The following is a 17499-nucleotide window of genomic DNA, read 5'->3' as shown; positions in this document are numbered from 1 at the left end:
ACCCATAAACCACTCAACCAACTCACCGTGTTCCTGCAACAACACACTATCCAGATTGGGGCTTCTCTCATGATCTCAGGTCTCCCTCTCCTTTTCTGAAGCGTTTTGAATTCTTGGACAATTTTGACCAACGTTACTTCACCATTCACAGAAGAATTTTCACACCTACAGAAAATGTGCCATCCCCAAAGCCTTTATTCTTTGGTGGTTTTATGGGTTGGTTCTGCCTTTCCTGGGGGATCCAGGAATGAGGCGGTTATTACGAGTGGATTTTTTTTCTTAACCTGTGAATTAAGCAGCTAATAGAAGCCCATGTAATTTGTGTGACAAGTGACAGCTTGTGTGAAAATAACTTACCCGTATCCTGTTACACATTTGCATCCATTATGCTGGGTAAAGCTGTATGTCACTGGCAGACCATTAAGATGTAGTCACCAGTGTTTTCCTAGGTGAAAGGGTAATTATTTTTGCTGTTTGCTTGTAATTTATTAATAGTCAGTGAAGAACATTAGGGTAAAGGATTATTTCAAACAAAGTCACAGATCAAATGTGTGGAAGGCATAGTGATCTAGCAGCTGATAAGAAAGACTGTTAGTGTAAGGATAAGTTTTAGTTTGAGATCTGCATGTGCTACGCCTGATGGGCTTTTCAGATAAAATCAGTGCATTATGCATGTACTGGATAGAAAAGGGGGAGAATATCAGTCAATTGTTTCACTCTAGAGAGAATCAAATATGCTCTGGAATAAAATCCCACTTTCCTATCATGTTGTATGCCCACTAGTAGCATACACGGTGATTTTTAAGTGTCAAGTGCATGTTCTAAAAAAGTATGTATTCATTTTAGGGAAAGAATATAAAAACATACCAAGCCCATGATTTCTTGGATTATTACTTATTTTGATTAGGTTGACAAACTAGATACTTTTGTTTTAAAAAAGCAAGTTCAGGAAAAGTGAGTTAAAGAAAAAAGTAAATAGTGGTAAGGGTAGAATTCAGATATGTCCAAAAAGGACAAAGTGTTATGCACATGGAGGATGTTTAGAGAACATTGAACTAGAAACTAGTTCCCTTGGAACCTTAAGATTATCCTTGCTAAAAGCCAAGCATGGTAATACACGCCTGTAATCCCAGCAACTCGGGAGGGTAAAGCAGGCGGATTACAAATCTGAGGCCAGTCTCAGCAATTTAGTGAAGTCCTGACTGAAAAAGAAAGAAAGAAAGAAGGGAGGGAGGGAGGGAGAGAGAGAGAGAGAGAGAGAGAGAGAGAGAGAGAAGAAGAAGAAAGAAGANAAAGAAAGAAAGAAAGAAAGAAAGAGAGAGGAGAGAGAGAGAGAGAGGAGAGAGAGAGAGAGAGAGAGAGAGAGAGAGAAAGAGAAAGAAAGAAAGAAAGAAAGAAAGAAAGAAAGAAAGAAAGAAAGAAAGAAAGAAAGAAAGAAGAAAGATTATTCTCGCTAACTAGGGGTGACCCCATGTCTGGACATAATGTATCTTATGACAAAACCATCTGGAGCTCTTAGGACATTCCACCTTTTCTTTATACTTTCAGCACAATATTATTCTTCAGTTTGGGAAGCCCCAAAACAAAACAAAACATTGAATGCAAGTCAAAGCAGGCATTGGGAGGAATTTACTGGATTTTTTTTTTCTGGGTGTGAGATGAAAGATTACAGTCTTGAGTGAGTTTGCAGATGAGCCAAGGTCTCGGCTGAACTCTGTCTCAGCTTCATCTGGTCTCTGGTATAAACTCATTTTCCCCTGGACCTCAGTTTCCACATATGTAAAGTTAGGTTAAGATGATCCCCACATTGTCCTGCAGCCCTGAATTTTGGACTCAGTCGGAATTCTGGAAGAATTGTACCCATTTCTGGGAAATTGTACACATTTCTGAGTCTCCTAAGAAGGTTACTAACACCATAAACTGAGCTGATCTCTTATAATGGGCTAAGTGGCTTCTTTAAAGGAGACAAAACTTATTTAGGATATAAATTTGGATGTGTTTATTAAAGCAAAACCAAGTGCTGCTTCTTTTCTTTCATATCAGGATCTTTTTTGAAAAGTACTGTCCCTAATCCAGCTCAGGAAGAGGGTCAAAGATGATTTCACAAGGAAGGAGAACACCAAAGCTGATTCTTAGAAAAAGGGAGGCAGTTAGCCAGAGAAATGGGAAGGGTGATTCAATCAGCAAGAGTAGTTTGAAGCAAGACCTGGATACACAAAAGAACATGGTTCATTTAGGGCAATTCAAGCACTTGCTGACTCAGCAAATAGTCATTGTCTTGCCTACCTGTCCCAGACACTGTGACCATCAGGCTGCAGTGCAAGGTGGGGGTAAGAGGAGGGGGCCGGGTGAGTAGCACTGGCTCCTGAAGGGCTTCCTGCTGAAGTTTGGACTTCCAACAAGCTACTGTCAACTGTAAAGAGGCAAGAAAGCTTTGAGGTCAGGAGAATTGTGGGAAAAACAGAGGCTTTGGGGTGTGCTTGCGCTTGTTCAAAGGCATCAGCTTCTTGATCTCTTATTAGCTCAGCAGACTTCAGGGGTTTTTCCCTTGAGAGTGTCTTTCTGAATCTGGTGACTGGAAGGGCATCTAAGGTCTGTAATTATAAACACTCTTGTCCTCTGGGCTCTGGGAATGGGGAATGGTGGGTGTCTGACTGTACCTATTTCTGTTGCGACCTCTCATGCTGATTTGCAGTTGGACTGGGTGAAAGCCGACTCCTCCCTTTGAGCTTTTCTCCTTGGAGGAGGAAGCAGCTATCTCAGAAGATATTTCCATAGACTGGAAAACATAGGCATGTTTCCTCTTGCAATTTTTTTCCCCACAGACCGTGTAAGGTATCATTCTAGAGACAAGCTGCTTGTTCTTTCTGATTATTTCAGACACAAGCAGCCCGTTCCTTTCCATCAAGCAGATCTGGATAAGCCATTGCCAACTCCATGAAAGTGCAACATTGGAGCGAGTGATACAGTGATGAGCCAGGAAGCCAGAGGTGGGCACAGGCTTCCTCAAAAGAGTTAGATAACATTATGGAGAAAAGATAAGGAGAATCTGAGAACATAATATCTTGCAATGGTTCATGCAGCTATTTAAAACTGCAGTTAAAATAAAAGAGCTCCTGCCACTATCTACTGAATACTCTGAAACATGAAGGGTCTGTCAGCAACTTTAAGTCTTTGCATTTGAAGAGTTAAAAATAAAGGAAGACTTTCTGTTGATTGCCAAGTTCAAACTCTAGCCCTGTTGCTGACTAGCTGTTGCCCCTTGCAAGTGGCTGAATGTTTGTCCCTGCCTTTCCTCCTATGTAAATGGAGTAATAATATACCTTCTTGAAAGGGTTTCAGGGAAGAGCAAATTTGATGAACTTGGCAAAGCACTTAGTAAGTGTGCAATGAGCACTAGTAGTTGATATTATCCAAAGGACATGTTTGGGGGCATTTCCATCCAGACAGCCCTAAACACTGTAGTAAGGATAACAATTTACATGCATAGAATTCAGCAGAGTTTACATTTTATACAAGTGTGTTCTCGGCTAGGAGAATTAGAGCCCTTAGCTGATTTGGCCAAATTCTTGGAGTGAATAAGGGCTAGAACTGGCACACAGGTGCCAATCTTTTGATTGAAACCTGGTTCTTTCTACTGCATCATGGAGTCTTACACCAAGGATGTCTTTGAGAGACATTTTCATATAAACTCTACTCTTTTTTCTCCAAGTGAACCATTCTTATTTCTATGAATCCAGAAGTTACCATCCACCTGTGTCCTAACATGAGCCTGCTGGGACACATCTGACTTCCTAGATCTGAGGTTTAGACAGGCTGGGGAATTGTTGGTAGGCACTTTAGTAGGGTTTATTACTGACAATATCTGGGACAGTCCGGAAAATGTAAAATTTAATGTATCATTTCAGTTGAGCTCAGAGAACAGCTCCTTGCTGTGTTGCAAAGGTGGTTAATATTATCCTGGAAAATGAGTGTGAGTAAATCTTTGCTGGAGCAGCAAAAGCTATACAGTGTCTCCTACCCACCTTCTGCATAATTAACAGTAGGTGTAGAGGCTTGTGACTGTTAACCGTCACCTCTCGCCAGGCATGTGGTGCCCGCCTGTAATCCCAGAAGCTCCGGAGGCTGAGGCAGAAAGATCACAAACACAAAGCCAGCCTCAGCAATTTAGCGAGGCCCTAAGCAAGACCCTGTCTCAAAATAAAAAGTAAAAAGGGGCTGGTGATATGGCTCAGTGGTTAAGCATCCCTGAGTTTAAGCCCTCATCTCTCTCCCCTACCAAAATAAATAAATAAATAAATAAATAATCATCTCTCTCAGAGGGCTTCTATTCAAGTCCATATCCTTTAGCATAGTCATTTGTTAGGTCACCTATGGGATATGGTTACCTATACATCGAAAATTCTAGTCTTATGGCCTGCAGTTTCCTTCTTGTGAGAATGGGCCTAAAATTCCATTGAGTCATGGCTTAAATGCCACTCCTTATTACCTGCAGAGATTGATTTTACTGCAACCGAAGATCTCAGGTGGAAGCTGTTCTTGCACAATGTCATGTGATGTAGTGGTAAGGGGACTTTCTTGGGTTCTAATCCTGAGCAAGTGACTTCATCTCTGTGGTGACATTTCCTCTTATCTGTGATGAGGGAGTTGAAGCCAGTAATATTTTAAGGGTTCTTAAGCATTTAAATTCTACGCTACATAAGCAGTAATTTAGGAATAAATTAGAAGACTCAAGAGGAACACCAGACTAAAACGGAGACATGGAGACATGAATGTATTTATCCTTTTAAAAATTAGTTTCATGGCAATAGTGAGATTCATAAAAACACAATTTAAAGCAGTTGCTATGTATTCTCTGTGCATGAAAGCAATAAGGTTTTTTATAATTGGAAATTGTGTTTTATTCTTATTTTCTTCAAAAATTATTTTAAGGTGGGTAGTCATCCAGGCCAGAAGTTCCTACTCTTGGTTTGTGGTCAAAATCTGAGGGAGACATTTGAAAAGTACAGGATTTCTGGGCACCTCCCAGACCTTTGGGATCAGAATATCAGAGTTGTAGGCTCAGCAGTCTCCATTAAAGACCAAGAAGATAGTCAGATTCTCTGGGCGAGTCCCAGGCTGGAAAATCCCTGCTTAGTCAGCCTGAGTTGTGTGATTTTGATGGATTCAGTTTCTGATGGCTGGCTGTGTCTTTCTCATTCCAGAATTTTCCTAGTGCCTGAGGTGAGCCATGGGGGATAATCTGCATTATCAGTTCATTGACTGTTAACTGTCGGGTGTGCATGACCTGCAGCCCAGGGCTCTTGTAAGGCCTGGCATTTCCAGTTTGTGAAGGGTGAGTGTTTGGCTGTATGTCAACCCTACCTCTGGTGGCCTCCGGTCTGACTTTGTCATCCTGTACCTCTAGGGATTCTGCCCTCTTGCATGTGCTCCCTGACAAAGCCACATCTTCCTCCTACAAGTAAGAACTCCCTATTTAGTCAGAGTGCTTTCTTTCTTTCATTTTAGCTATATTTGAGATATGACTCACAAACCATGTAATTCACCCTCTTAAAGTGCACAATCATTGTTTTTTTGGTGTGTGTGGGGGGGCATGGATACCAAAGATTGAACTCAGGGGCACTCAACCACTGAGCCACATCCCCAGCCCTATTTTTATTTTATTTAGAAACAGGGTCTCACTGAATTGCTTAGCGCTTCTCTGTTGCTGAGGCTGGCTTTGAACTTGAGATCCTCCTGCCTCAGCCTCTTGAGCCGCTTGGATTATAGGCATGCACCACTGTGCCCAGCAACAGTCAATGGTTTTTAGTAGATCCACAAATATGTGCATATTTCATGACTCCCAAAGAAATCTTATACTCTTTAGCTAACATTTGCTCCATCTCCTCATTCTCCTAGCACTAGGCAACCACGGATCTTCTTTCTATCATTATAAATTTGCCTCTTCTAGGCATTTCCTGTAATTGGAATTATATAACAATTATATAACATGTCATCATTTGGACTGCTTTTGTCACTCAGCATAATGTCGCCAAGGTTCCACCATGTTGTAGCACCTTTCTATGCTTCACTCCCTTTTTCTTTTTTCCCCCTTTTTTATAACTTTTCTAAAAATTAACTGTTTTTTATGGAAGATTATATTCATCTTTTTTGTAGTTTTATGATTTTATTTTTTTAAATACATGACAGTGGAATGCATTACAATTCTTATTACACATATAGAGCACAATTTTTCATATCTTTGTATATAGAGTATGTTCATGCCAATTCATGCCTTTATATATGTACTTTGTTTTTTTTAATGCATTACCAATTCTTTTTTTTAATATTTATTTTTAAGTTTTAGGTGTACACAATATCTTTATTTTACATTTATGTGGTGCTGAGGATCGAACCCAGCGCCTTGTGCATGCTGGGCAAGCACTCCACCACTGAGCCACAACCCCAGCCCCTGTATTACAATTCTTATTACAATATACCACAATTTTTCATATCTCTGTTTATATATCAAGTATGTTGACACCCAATTCGAGTCTTTATACATGTACTTTGGATAATGATGTCCATCACATTCCACCACTCTTACTAATTCCCTGCCCCCTCCTTTTCCCTCCCACCCCCTCTGCTCTATCTAGAATTCATCTAATCCTCCCATGCTTCCGCTCCCTATCCCACTATGAGTCAGTCTCCTTATATCCGAGAAAACATTCATTATTTGTTTTTTTGGGATTGGCTAACTTCACTTAACATTATCTTCTCCAATGCCATCCATTTACCTGCAAATGCCATGATTTTATTCTCTTTTAATGATGAGCATCTAGGTTGGCTCCACAGTTTAGCTATTGTGAATTGTGCTGCTATAAACATTAATGTGGCTGTGTCCCTGTAGTATGCTGTTTTTAAGTCCTTTCGGTATAGTCTGAGGAGAGGGATAGCTGGGTCAAATCGTGGTTCCATTCCCAGATTTCTAAGGAATCTCCATACTGATTTCCATATTGGCTGTGCCAATTTGCAGTCCCACCAGAAATGTATGAGTGTACCTTTTCCCCACATCCTCTCCAACACTTATTGTTGTTTGTCTTCATAATAGCGGCCATTTTGACTGGAGTGCTTCACTCCTTTTTAAGGTCAAATATTATTCCACTGTATGGATAGCCCACATTTTATTTATCTGCTAATGGGCATTTGGGTTGTTTCCATTTTTTGACTATTCTGAGTAATGCTGCCGTGAACAGTTATGTATGGATTTTTGTGTAGCTATGTTTTAATGTTTTCTTGGTACACACCTAGGAGTGGAATTGTGGTCAACCATATGGTAATATTTTGTCTTACCCTTTGAAAAACTCCTAGACAGTTTTCCAAAATGGCTGCACCATTTTAAATTCCCACCAATAGTATCAGAGGGCGCTATTTTTCCCATGTTGTTGTGAACACTTGTTAATTACTTCTTTTTTTTTAAAAAAAATTATTCCCACACTATTGGGTATGGAATGGTATGGCATCTCATTTCATTCTTATGGAATGCTTTCTGCCATTTAAAAATTTGTTATTCCACAATATATAATTTAATTTATTTAATCCCCAGGGAATATCTTTTCAAAATGAAGGCAAAATCTTAATTTTTAATTGTAGAAAGACTAGAAAATGCAGATAAGCAAAAATTTAGACACTCCAAATCATCTGTACTATCTCTACCCAGGGAAAATCAGTGTTACTCTGTGGAGTATCTCTTTTTAGTATCCTTTCCATAGAAACTCACTTCTTAATGGAGAATTTTTTTAAACCCAGTGGTGGAACCAATTATGGAATTATGAAGAAGTTACTCCCTTCTTTCCATCTGAGATAAGACCAGGGATGAACCTCTTGATCATCCTTGCTAAAATTCTGACCTGGGTGGTGGACGAAAGAAATGCTCATCTTTCTGACCGCAGCAGTCCAATGAAAACTTCTAACTTTTAGCTATGTAGTTCTTTTAGCTATGTCACTGAATGAAGATCCTTGATGCTACTTAAACATGGAGAGTGTCCTTAGGGAAGTCCTTGGGGTAGCCTGGTTCCCTCACATCCTGAATCTAAGAAACTTTTGACATGGTGCTGTGAGGAGCATTTTTATTTTTATTTGAAAACATTGGCCACCTTAGACTTATGGATGAAGAAAAGGATAATGCGTGTTGCAACACCATCTTTAATAGTTGACCCAACATTTTTGCATTTATTTTTAAAAAGCAATCTTTTCCTAACATCTAGTGGCTTAAAGGTTGAATGGCAACTCATTTTCATAATAATGTGGATCATCTCTTAAGTTCGTGGCATAAGTCACTGATTTGTCTCTTAGAGTAGATGGTCTCCTTATAACAGTGGGATTCTGAACTGGTAGCCCTGTTCTGCAGGGCTATTTTTTTCTCCAATAATTAAAACAAAATATTATAGAACACTTATTATATGCTGGTCCTTTTACATAGATTATTTCATTTAATCCTCACAGCTATCTTTCAAGGTACGATTTATCTTTGTGCCTGCTTTACAGATTGAATCATAGGGAAGTTAACAACCGGTCTGTGCTTTGGATGCACCAATCTGGCCGTAGAGTCTTTCCTACTAGCATTCTAGAAAATAGTACTTTTTAAAAACTGGTAATTCAACAAATGGGGAAACCGATGCAATTATAAAGACAAATATTTGCTTATGGGGACTGCTTGTATTTGGGGACATGTAACAGTTTGAACTCTTCTGCTCACTGTTAGATGTCACACACTGGCCCTCTTCTGTCCTTCTGCCCTACCACTTGGGAAAGAGGTTTAAGTAGGCCTTCCCTGCAGAGGGGGCTATTTTTTCTCCTTTTTTTTTTAAATTAGCCAAAAATGGCCTTTTGGTTAATTAAGCATTTCCCTGTGAATATGCTTGGAAAGTGAGAGGGAAGCTAAGATGTATCCATTCTCTTTTCTCAATCTCATTGCCCCTCCTCCCTTCCACTCCTACCTCAAGTCCAAGGTCACAAAAGCTCTGGGGAGAGAGAAAGCATGTCAGTGCTTAGGAGAATGGACAGTGTCTTAGGGCTGAATGGCAACTCATTTTCATAATAACGCAGACGGTCTCTGAAGTCCATGGCATAAGCCAGTGATTTGCCTCTTAGAGTAGAAGCTCTCCTAGTAACAGTGGGATTCCGACTGGCAGCCCTGTTCCACAGGGGCACTGTGGAAAAGGAAGTGGGAAGACTGGGGAGGTGAAGAAGGATCTGTGAGTGGCTCCGGACTCTGGAGGGAGACGTGCTGACTGTCAGTCAGCCCATAGTGAGCCACAGTGTACTGGCTCTCTTATGGAGATTCTCTCATATTGAGTGCTGTTGTCACAAGTAGCTAATACAATTTATTCTGTTCTGAATGCCACTCAGTGAAATGGGCATTATTAGCTGTCTTAACTTCTTTTTGGAATGAGACTGTCATCCCTATTTAATGAATGAGTTCATAGGCTCAGAGAGGTAAGATACATTGTCTGATAGCACACAGCACCCCAGCAGCAGGATCAAACTGCAGTTCTGCCTTGAATCCAAAGGCTTTGTGGAGTATATATTTAATTCATGTTCTGGAGTTTAGGGTTCTAGGTCCAGAGCTCCCTGGTGGGGCCAAGGGGTGGAGTCTCTGCTGACCTGGTAGGAAGGAGGTCATGATTACAGCCGGTAATAAATAAACTGGAGCCTTAGAAAGAGGGTCCAGTGTGGAGAATGGTGTCTGCTGGAGCCCCCCACAGCTGACTTTATACCCTACCTTTTACCAATAATAACAGCAGTAATAATAAAGAGTGAAGATTTTTAAGCAGTATTTCTACAGCTTTTATAAAAACTTCAGAAAAACTTAGAATTCAGGTTTAGGGTCAGACCTGGGGTGGGATTCAGACTCTTCTACTGGCTTGTGACCTCTGGCTGCTCATAGACTCTTTTTGCCTTAAGTTATGAAAGGGGGATAATGCTACCCAGGAGATAGGGTTGTTGGAGGATAATGCCTGGTACCTGGTAAGTGCTCTGGAAGAGTTAACTGCTGCTCTTACCCCACCTACACCAGTGCCTTCTGTCCCCCCCCCCCCATACACCCTGGACGGCCCTCCTTGCTACCTTTACCATCTACTCCAGTGGAGACCCACTGGGTTCAACTGCTTTATGGAAACTCTTCTGGAACTTCATAGATTCTGCCTTGTTTGGAGTTGGTTGGTTGGTTGGGGGCCTTCAGGCTCTGAGAGACTCCTTTGCTGAAAGGGGTCTCCCCAGACTGTGTGTACCTTCCCCATTGACGCCTCTCTGGGGCCAGAGCTGCTCTATCAATTCTTTATTAAGACCAGCTATTTTTTATTTATGATGCTTGTGGGTTCATTAAAAATGGCACTCCCTGTTGGGGATACCAGCAAGGCTTTTAGCCAGTTTTTATCAGGTTGTTAGAGTAGATATGAATATTTTAATAGAGAGAAAGAGCAAAGCCTTCAACAAACTTAATTTGTTCTAGAATTTAAGTGACAGGCTTAACAGGGGTGCCAAGTAATTCAGTATAATCAGCCCAGATAGTGGAATAAGGAACACAATTAAATGGACCAGGGAGCTTTTCCAGAGGGGCCACAGGGGGATTCCCTCCCCTGCCCGTAGCAGCTGCGAATCACTGTGTCCTAGGATCCTTTTAGTCCATGTAAGATCTAGCATAGCCACAGGCAGCTTCTAGGCCCAGTTAAGTTCCCAGGAAGTCAGGAGAGTGTTTTTGCAGATTCCATTTTAACATTTATAGAATTCTTTTCCCAAGATGTTGATCTTATTAAATTATACACAGAATGATGAATAAGCAAGGTCACTGGTACCCCTCAAAAGCATATTTGAAAAGATAATAGAATGAAACAGACATTATTACTGTATGTATATATGCGACTACATGACCAATATGATTCTGCAAATGTACACCCAGAAAAATGAGAAATTATATCCCATCTATGTATGATATGTCAAAGTGCATAAGTGCATATATACTGTCATATATAACTAATTAAAACAAATAAAAAAAAATTTAAAAAGCACATTTGAGGCTTCACATTTGATCACAGAGAGATGGTGGCTGGATTCTTGATGTAGTTTAAATCATATCCACTTGGGGGAGCTTTATGATTGAATTTTAAGATCCACGTCAGGTTTCTTTCTTTTCTTTCTTCTTCTTTTTTTTTTTTTTTTAATGTGCCACATGAGATCCAGATGACTCCCCTCCCCACTGCAGTGACAAGCTACTGAAGCAAGCAATGGTTGCAGAAATACAATGATAAATCAGTGTGAGTGGTTTTACTTTATTGGCAATTCCTCCCTCTGGATTTGGAAGTTATTCTTGATTTTTAAAAGCTTCTTCCCCTTCAAACTAAAATAGTTTAAAGATAAAATAAAGAATAGCAGTACTTTCTGCTCTTTCTTGCATGAGTGTTCTGCATATGTATGCAGACATCAATGCATATTTAAATAACTGCATGTCCCAGTTGATTTCAAATAATCAAACCACCAGAAAAAAAAAAAATCTTTGAACTTTTAAGAATATGGTCAATTGTAAGGAAGATAAAATCATGAAACCAAATGTCTGAACAGAGAATGATGTTTTCCTGGATATCTAGCATGGAACTCTCTATCAGCCTTCCTCTGTCTCACATAGGTGGGGCACAGAGAGGTCTAATGAAGGACAATCCATTGCTGCCCGGGCATAAGTCCAGGTTCCAGATGGTCTTTGGGGTCTACCCAGATTTGGACGGTTTTGAAATCATAGAAAGCTAGTTAGGGTTCCTAATTAGGACATTTGCTAGAGAGTGTTGTCACAATATGGATGCATTATTAACCCATTTTACTATGGAATAAAACGAAACCAATTATGAACCCCCATAAACAAGTGTGCCTATACGTGTCCACCTGCCTGCACAGAGGGAGCTGGAAAGTGTTTCTCAAAGAAAGATGGCCTCTTATTGTCTAAATCCCAGCCTAATTCTTTCCCCTTTTCTCCTTTGTCCTCTTCCTTTGATTTGGGATGATAGATTCTCTCCTTTAGTTAGTGCCCAGTTCTTCTATTAAATATGGCTTTGCTATCTTGGTAAAGCCTTTCTTATTTTTCCTTCTGTCTTTCCAGAGGAGGGAAGGAAGCATCCGGAGGGGGGTCACTTTTCAGTCTCTTGTCCATTGGTGAAGGGTTTCCCTACGTCTGCACAGTGGCACGGTTTCTCTCCTTATGGGTCATGCTCAGCCACCCCAGTGGGCTCAGCATCTCTGTTTCTGTCTCTGACTCTCTCATTGGACAGACCGACCTGTCTGGACACAAGTGTCATACTCTGCCTGATGGGGATAAATCTCAGGAACCTGCTCCTGTGAAGACCAGCAGCCCCTGCCCCATTCCCTCTTCTCCATTGTCATTGGTCACATCCATAGGCTTTTCCTTGTCTGCTCAGTGGAGGGAAAAATGTCACTTTGCTTCCTTGGAACCCTGTTGTTCCCACCAGGATGACTTTTCTCTGGGATGTGGGGGAAGCTTCCCACTCCTATTTTTACAGTATTTTCTGGCCTTTTAATTTTAATGTAATAGTTTCCAACCTTTTTCTTTTAAACTATGAGACTCTTTTTTTTAGAACTAAATTTACACAGAAGCCCCACCCCGTGTGCACCTGGCTTCAAGGAGCCCTGCGCAGATCATTTTCTAAGACAGTTTCCAGACCCTGTGCAATGGGCCTTTGCTGTTCTTCCATCAAGAGATGGAGTCTGCTTCCCTCCCCAAAATCTGGTGGCCTTGTGTCTTGCCTTGACGAACAGAATGTGCAGGAAGTGATGCTGAACAAGCCCCAGCCTGGGCCTCAAGGGATGCTGCAGTTTCCATTTCAGTCCTTTTGGGTTCTTGCCCTAAGACCACCAGGTGAAGAAGTTGCTCTAGCTCAGCAGGGATGGCAGGAGACTTGCATTTAAGGGCACAGAAAGACTGATCTGCTGTGGTGGCAGCAGAAGATCCCCCAGGGTACCATAGTGAACCCCAAGCCTGTGGATCAGAGGACCAGTGCTTTAACACACTTGAGTGACTCTGGATGCTTTCAGTCATCAGTATCAGTCAAACTGATGCGGTGTATGATGCCACTTTCCTCCTGCAAGTGGGTGGTTTTTTAAAAGTCCTAGTTAAACAACAGGAAGGAGGGCTGGGGCTGGGGCTCAGTGGTAGAGCACTTTCCTCACGTGTGTGAAGCACTGGGTTTGATTCTCAGCACCTTATATGAATAAATGGATAAAATAAAGGTCCATCAATAACTTAAAAAAAAAAAACAACCACAGAAAGGAGACAAGACCTAGTGCTACTTACTATGACACATTAGTGTTAGACTTAGTGCCCGTTTTCTATTACCACATTCTCACTCCTTACCACGTGTTGGGTTCTGTGCTGAGAACTTCACATACAATGTCCTATTAAGTCTTCTGGAAGACTTGGCAAGGCTGGTAGGATTGTTTTCATTTTACAGGTAAAATGGGAACTCAAAGAAATTAAGACATCAGCGCTGTGGCATTGCACAACTCCAGAGGATGCTATTCTTACTGTTGTCTGTCTCAATGGTGCCCCCTACTGTTGTGCAATTTACATGGTAGTCCTGCCCAAAGTAACACCCTAACAAGTGGAGGAACTGGGATTTTAGACTGCAAAGCCTGAACACTTCATTTTATATTACTTCTCTAAGCTACCTTATTTCTTCTTTTTCTATACATTTGTTCATCTATCCAATCGCCTATTTATCTGTCCATCTGTCCATCCACCTATCCACTCAAACATCCTTCCTTCCTTCTCTTTACCCCTCTATCCACCCGCTTGCCTACATATTCAATTTAGAGGAACCATTAAATTTTCTATAAAAGGTCTGAATATTCAGTTTCTTAAAATATACCTAGAAACATTAATTTTCTACTGCTTTTTAAAAATTCATTTGAAATATGAAATCTAATTGTAGACTATTTCAAACATTTAGAAAAGAAAACAAATTTCTGGAAAACCATGTGCCCATAATCCAGATTTCACATTGTACCCGATTTGCTTCCAATTTCATTTTTAAAGAAAGAAGATAGAAAAGAGCTGAAGCCCTGCTTCTCCCTCTCACTTCTTTCCCCATGGTGTGTCACATCTGTGTCATATTCACATGTGTGATCTTATACTTTTACTGGATCTGTAGGTATCCATGAGTAATATTGAATATTATGATAATATTATTTTGAGTTTGCATTTTCTTAAAATTTTTTTTTAGTTGTAGTTGGACACAATACCTTTATTTTATTTATTTTTATGTGGTGCTGAGGATCGAACCCAGCATCTTGCACGTGCTAGGTGAGCACTCTACCTCTGAGCCAGAACTCCAGCCCCTGTAGTTTGTATTTACATCAATATGCTTTTTAAACTTGCTCTTATCTTTCAACACTATAATTTTTGAGATTTATTCCCTTTGGCCTGTGTATACAGATCCCATCAGGCAGTGATATGGGCTAGGGAAACACATATTACCATGGAGGCTGGGAAGGGTTTCATGGAAAAAAAAGGCTTTGGAGCCAAAGAAATGAGAATAAGATGTTTACGCTAAAACCTGGGCAAGCAAATGGAATGGTGTGTGGATGTGTGCACACGAGACAGGTCTTCTCTCTGTAGAAGGCGGGAAAGGATGTTCCAGGCAGATGGAACAGCATGTGCAGAGACCTGGAGGCTAAAAAAGAGCGTTGCCTGTTCTGGGTGCTGTCAAGAACCCAGTTTATTTGGAGGGAGGATTTTGGGAGGTGGGGTGATTAGAAATGAAGCCAGAAACAGTGCCTGGCACTTGGTTGTCATAATTATTTGTTGAATAAATGAATGATTAAAAGCTTTTAGTGTTACAAATGCAATCACGAGGCCAGCCTTTAATTAACTGGAAGTTTTAAGGCATTGTTCCTTATTGTAAGCAGGGCTCCCCAAATCTCTTTGATCCCAAACTTTGTTCCTGAACTTATGAAGATAATATAAATGAGTCTTATTTCCCTATATCCATAAGCACAATTTTGTAAGCACAATTCAGTCTTCTGCAATGGAGGTTCTTTTTAGTCTTGTAACCCCAAGTTAGAAAGTTATAGGGCATTCTTCAAAATTAGACTGTTGAGACAGCTGATTTAGAAAATCGAGTCAAATGAACTTATTCCTTCTAAACACAGGTCATGTAATACAGGTTATTTGTGCTTAGGATGGATTTGGGTAAGACACAACTATTATGAATTTATTTTTTTTTCATTGATTCAAGTCATTTGTTAGCACTACTTCAAATTAATTTTATTCTTAAAAATTATTTTTACTAAACGGATCTATGTTTCTTTCAAGACCTTAATTCATGCAGTGGTGGTTTCTGATCATATCTGATTGGGATTTTGTAGTCATGAGACTGAGAACAAGGTCAACATGTGGGGATCCCTTTCCTCTGTGTTAATCAGCAAAGGCTGGAGGTAACCAGGCTAGCTGTCTCCCCGTTTGTTATTATTATTAATGCTCTCCAGGCTTATCTATGATGATCTGTAGCTAACTTCTCAAAGCAATTCAAAGCATGTAACAGACTCTAATAATAGCTGCTCTTCACATGTAGAATATTTATTTGGGCACTTGCTGGCATAGCCAGGGCTCTGGTGGGATGAATTTCCTAAGCCTTAGAAAGTCAGTGCTTCCTGGGTGCCTTTGTGGTCTCTTTCCACTGACTGATCTCCAGCCACTGTGATGCTGCTGGGGTGTTTCAGAGAAAGCAGAACTAGGGATCCCTTTGTGGCTTCAGGAAGAGATTTCTTTATTCCAAGCTAGGAGCTGTGTTTGTCATGGGGATGGAGTAGAAGGTATTCAGGTAGGTCATAACAAATCCCACCTTGCTGTTCAACTACTGGGAATTCCTGGAGGGGAGGGAGATGTATTTTTGTCATCTTGAATTAAGATTTGTGTTTTTTGATAGGATTTATGTTGCAAATAATAATTAGATTTTCAGGGTAGCCCACAAAATTCTATTTGCTTAAAATGTAGCTGAAGGAAAAATATGATGTAAACACAATCTGCACGACAGACTAACGCAGAGCTTCTCTGGTTGAAACTAGGTTGGCCTCAAAGTCTTGAGTCTTGGTCCTTGAAATTCACTTTGCTCTTAGGCTTGCTTCACTCATCTCTGGGCTATCTCCCCTTCTGTCCTGAGGAGTGATGAGTACTTTTACTGCTCCAGAGAGGATACATAACTGTATGGTCAGTTTTCCAAGACCAAAGAAACATTGAGAATGGATTCAATAGCAGCAGCAGCAGCAACATCAACAAAATAACAACAACAACAAAACAACAACAAAAAGAAAGAATAGTAGTTTTAGGAAACTGGTCTGCCCATCAATGTGGATTTTTTTTGTACAAGAACCACCCAGGAAATATAAAACTGATTTTGAAAACAATCTAGGGCCATTTCTTAAAATTCCAATTCAGTGCCAGGTATGGTGGGGCATGCTTGTAATCCCAGTAGCTCAGGAGGCTGAGATAGGAGGATTACGAGTTCAAAGCCAGCCTCAGCAAAGTGAGATGCTAAGCAACTCAGAGAGATCTTGTATCTAAATAAAATACTAAAAGGGGCTACAGATGTGGCTCAGTGGTTAAGTGCTGTTAAGTTCAATTCCTGGTACCAATAGAAACAAACAAACTCCAATTCAGTGGACCTAGACTGGTTCATGTGGAATCTGTATATTAAAAAGCTGCTCCAATGGATTAAGGTCTGCAGCCATATTTGGAAATCTCTGAATTGGGTCATCTGGCTTCCTAGATACCACTAGGCCTTCAACTGGTGGCTACCTCCTGGGCTTCCACCCCAGGGCAGGAGGCAGATTCAGACCCATCAAGAGAGTCCTGAGGAGAGACAGGAGTTTCCTAGACTTTCTAAGTCTTGCCCCCGCAACCCACCCAGATTGGTTTCTTACCTGAAAATTTCTCATTCCCCTTACTGTCAGCAGAGATTTCCACAATCACCTCCTCCCAGGCCTTTGCTTCACCTCTGGCTTTAACAAAAGAAGCATAGCAAGAAGAATACAATGCGTTTAGTCTCCCCTGGAATGAAGCCACAGATGAGACTGGAAGAGACTCTTATTACTCACCTGGGACCTGGTTCCTTAACATTTGTATTCTTTTGAAAAAAATGTACTCTAAGTCTGAATCAGCCACCGAAAAGAAAAATCACAGCCACTCAACCTTTTGGGCTAGAACTCTTAGAACTACACATGATTCTGTGTTTTGTTGGTGTTATCAAGATAGGCCTCTTGGGGCTGGGGATGTGGCTCAAGCGGTAGCGCGCTCGCCTGGCATGCGTGCGGCTGGGGTTCGATCCTCAGCATCACATACAAAACAAAGACGTTGTGTCCGCCAAATACTAAAAAAAATAAATATTAAAATTCTCTCTCTCCCTACCTCTCTTTCACTCTCTCTTTAAAAAAAAAAAAAAAGATAGGCCTCTTGGTTCA

General features: G+C 40.7%; 1 protein-coding gene across 4 annotated transcripts in view; it reads left to right on the top strand.

Moving 5' to 3' along the window:
- LOC107135730 overlaps positions 1 to 17499 on the top strand; it is a 174544-nt gene that overhangs the window by 21419 nt on the left and 135626 nt on the right. Inside the window, exon 2 of one of the 4 annotated variants that reach the window (XM_015477738.2) lies at positions 5205 to 5223. The exons of 2 other annotated variants lie outside the window; for them this stretch is intronic. The gene's annotated coding sequence lies outside the window, so the exon portion shown is untranslated. Of the gene's footprint in view, positions 1 to 5204; positions 5336 to 17499 lie in introns of those variants that run through there. One more of the 4 variants, XM_048788551.1, reaches the window with a different exon arrangement.

This window comes from Marmota marmota, unplaced genomic scaffold (genome assembly GCF_001458135.2).
Source record: "Marmota marmota marmota unplaced genomic scaffold, marMar, whole genome shotgun sequence".
Lineage (NCBI taxonomy): Eukaryota > Metazoa > Chordata > Mammalia > Rodentia > Sciuridae > Marmota > Marmota marmota.
Note: the sequence above shows the minus strand (reverse complement) of the source record. Positions and strands in the feature narration are given on the sequence as shown.